Below are 4,200 nucleotides of genomic sequence, written 5' to 3'. Positions count from 1 at the left end.
CTATAAATAATGAATAGTACAGCCCTATTTGAATGTTTTTTATTTGGATTTTGATGTTGAAATCCCAAGAAAGTGCCAAGAAAAGCCTGGGTTATTTTTTTTAAGGCCAGTCAGCAGACAATAAAAAGTATACTCCTATTTTTCTAATCTTCTTGTCATAACATAACCCATCAAATTCGACATAACCAATCTGTAAAATTAACAAATACTGTAAATACAGGCGACTCATCGAAATTAGACTATTCAAATCAAAATAAATAAAGAATTAAAATGCCACGAATTGCAAATCGTCATAGGCGTGCTACTCTCGACTTTGCAGCTTCGTAAGCATCACATTGTAAATGTGCAAAATGAATAATCCCAATTTATTCCAACCCTCCTATCTATATAAGTATATATAATACACCTAATCAACATTCTCTTTCATAAAAATATTCCCAATGGAAAACCAAATCATAGCAATATCATTACTCCTCACACTCACCTTACTAACATTACACATCCTAAAAAAAATATTCCCACAAAAAAAACTAAACCTACCTCCCGGCCCGAAACCATGGCCTGTGATAGGCAATCTCAACCTAATCGGGCCGCTCCCACACCGCTCCATCCACCAACTCTCCCAAAAATACGGCCCGGTAATGCTCCTCAAATTCGGCTCCTTTCCCGTCGTCGTCGGCTCCTCTGCCGCTGCAGCCAAGATCTTCCTCAAAACAATGGACCTCACCTTCGCCTCGCGCCCCAAAACCTCCGCCGGAAAATACCTCACCTACAACTACTCCGACGTCGTGTGGTCCGACTACGGCCCGTACTGGCGCCAGGCCCGAAAAATCTTCTTGATGGAGCTCTTCAGCGCAAGGCGGCTCGAGTCGTACGAGTACATTCGGGCCGAGGAAATGGGCTCGCTTGTGAAGGAGATTTTTGGGTTTTCGGGCCGGGCCTTTTCGGTTAAGGACAGTTTGTCGACGTTGAGCTTGAACGTGATATGCAGAATGGTTTTGGGGCGGCGGTATATGGACGGCGGCGGGGTGGCGGTGGAGGAGTTCAAGGAGATGTTGGATGAGCTTTTCCTTCTGACTGGGGTGTTGAATGTTGGGGATATGATTCCGTGTATTAATTTCTTGGATTTGCAAGGGTACGTGAAGAGGATGAAGGTGTTGAGCGAGAAATTCGATAGGTTTTTGGAGAATGTGCTCGATGAGCACGAGGCGAGGAGGCGGGAGACGACGGGTTATGCGAGCCGGGACATGGTGGATGTGCTTCTCGAGCTCGCCGAGGATCCGATGCTAGATGTGAAGCTCGAGAGACACGGGGTCAAAGCGTTCACTCAGGTACATATGATCATTGTCGTAGAAATTCGATATTCCATCTTTAAATTAACTGATGATATTACTTACTCCTTTCGTCTCTAATAAATAATAGTACTCCTTCCTTCCTATAGAAATAGAAAATGACTCAATTATTTTAGAATTTTTCAAAATAGAAAGTAACTCAATTAACATGGAACGGATGAAGTACCTTTTATGGAGATAATAGTCATTTAAATTTTTGTCTTATAATAACATTTGAAATTTGACTATTAAATTTTAAAGTTTCGATTTTTACAATTGTCTTATCCGTACATAAAACGGTGTATTTTGGTGAAGTTAAAAGTGGCGTTGTTTCATTATTTTATTAAAATAAGCAAAAAGAGAAGAAAGAACGAAAAAAAAAAAAAAAAAGACTTCATGAAACTCGTTGTTTAGAACATGATCAAAATATGTAGTCTAAATCAGAATATTAAATCGCGAAGTTTGTAAATTTTTTTAATTGATATTTACCCCTTTGTACTTGTGAGTGGTGTGACATGGCATTTTGTTGTTAATTTAGGATTTGTTAGCGGGTGGGACCGAGAGTTCATCTGTGGCAGTGGAGTGGGCGATGTCGGAATTATTGAAAAACCCGAGATTTTAAAAAAGGCGACAGATGAGCTTGATCAAGTTATTGGGAAAAATAGGTGGGTGATGGAAAAAGATATACCTAGCCTCCCCTATGTGAAAGCTGTTGTCAAGGAAACCATGAGATTGCACCCAGTGGCGCCTATGTTGTCGCCACGTTTAGCACGAGAAGACTGTAAGTAGTATGCTATCGCTCAGCTAGTAAGGAATAGTATAAAGTAATGAGCTGTAGGTGAAAACTAAAAATGAGCAAGTAACTTACGCCCGAAATAAGTAGTAGTAGTAGTAGTAAATAAATGCAAACACAATTGGTATTTAATTAAAATAGTCCTTATATGGTTACGTTCCGTCTCTTATTAATTGACATCGTTTGACTTAACACAAGTTTAAAGAAATATAGTGAAAAATGGGTAGAAAAAGTCAGTGGAATGTGAGTTCTACTTTTATATACTTCGTATTAATATTATAATAAAATGTGAGTGTAATGAATTAGTGGAATATATAGTCCCCTATAAAAAGTAAAAAAAAAAGTAATGGTGAGAATTAATTGGGGACGGACAAAAAAAAGTGATGTCAATGAATATAGAAGGGAGGAAGTATATAAAAAGCCAATCAATTTAATATTAAATTGACATATTTGCAGGTAGGTGAGTATGATATCAAGAAAGGGACCCAAGTTCTTATTAATACATGGACAATCCTTACAGATCCATTGTTATGGGAAAATCCCAATGAATTTAATCCAGACAGATTTATTGGAAAGGATATTGATGTCAAGGGACAAGATTTCGAGCTTTTGCCGTTCGGGGTCGGGCCGTAGAATGTGCCCGGGCTATCCGTTGGGTTTGAAGGTAATCCAATCAAGCTTAGCGAACCTATTGCACGGGTTCAATTGGAGTTTGCCTGATGAAATGAAGCCCGAAGAGTTGAATATGGATGAGATTTACGGGCTTTCAACGCCAAGAAAGTTCCCACTTGTTACTGTTGCCGAGCCTAGACTTCCACTTGACCTCTATAATTCTATGATTTGAATGCATTATATTTGAATTAGCAATATATTAAATGGGTTTAATCTAATTATGATTTTGTGTGTCAATAGTTTGATCTTCATTATCTGTCGAAAAAGAGATTTTCATTGTTTGTATATATTTATTTTAAGGTGTTTTATTATTGTAGATCGTCTTACTACTATTAAATACTCTATAGTTGAGTTTATACTAGTAGTATTATTTAGGGTTTCCTTTAATGAATTGATTGCAATGTTCCTATTTTTATTGTGGTGAATTGTTAGTGTGTTTATGACTTCTGGATGGTGAATTTTGATTTTTGTTTTGTTTTGGCTGGATGTGAAATTTAGCCACTTTGATTCAATACTACATATATAGATTATTAGATTACCATTAATCAAGGAATCATACAAATTGTCAAGTTGTCTTATACAGTGTCACATACGCATGATTGATTTTAAGAAATAAGTACTATACATTGTTACAAAAGATGGTTGCAAGATCTAATGTAGTTAACAAAAACTACACATTTAAAATTACCATTCTTTGACTCTTAGTTACGCATAGTGTATAAGTAAAAATCATTATCCCAAGATAATAAAATAATTAGCAGTGCAAATTGATATATACTACTTGGCATTAATTTTTTTAATTTAATCCTCTATTTGTATGTATATGTATAGTGGTTCGTAAATGTAATATTTATATAAGTTTATAGTAGTATAAATTAATATTTTTCTAACAACTTCTCCCAGTAAGTGGAAACTTACATTTTTATCAAGAGAAGTAACAACAGTAGTCCCAATCTTTAAAAGGATCTAAAGAATGTGGTTAGGTGTTGGATTCAATTTCTTTAAATTATAAAAAATATATGAGTCTATTTTTAGCATAATTTAGAGTTGAATTATTTTATTATTATATGGAGGGAGTATTTGTTTTGAATTAGTAATAGGTTATACGAACCACCAATAATTCAGTCAAAGTTTTTCTTCTCCATTTAATTTATTAATAAATATTTAAATGATATGCAGAGACAGCCGTTGGCATTATCAGCGTGTTATGCAGTAGGAGTATTACTTGATTCTTATAGACTAAGACAAAAATTATTTATCTCATCATTAAAATATTGAACTACTCCCTCTGTCCACGAATAGGAGTCTCGTTTTCCATTTTAGTCCGTCCGCGAATAAGAGTCCCGATTCACTTTTACCATAAATGGTAATAGGGTCTCACCTTCTACTAACTTATTCTACTCA

At 35.7% G+C, this 4,200-nt stretch overlaps 1 pseudogene; it reads left to right on the top strand.

Moving 5' to 3' along the window:
- The first annotated feature begins 440 nt into the window (after positions 1-440).
- LOC121791868 lies at positions 441-3,021 on the top strand (annotated as a pseudogene).
- The last annotated feature ends 1,179 nt before the right edge of the window (positions 3,022-4,200 follow it).

Source organism: Salvia splendens, unplaced genomic scaffold (genome assembly GCF_004379255.2).
Source record: "Salvia splendens isolate huo1 unplaced genomic scaffold, SspV2 ctg945, whole genome shotgun sequence".
Taxonomy (NCBI): domain Eukaryota; kingdom Viridiplantae; phylum Streptophyta; class Magnoliopsida; order Lamiales; family Lamiaceae; genus Salvia; species Salvia splendens.
Note: the sequence above shows the minus strand (reverse complement) of the source record. Positions and strands in the feature narration are given on the sequence as shown.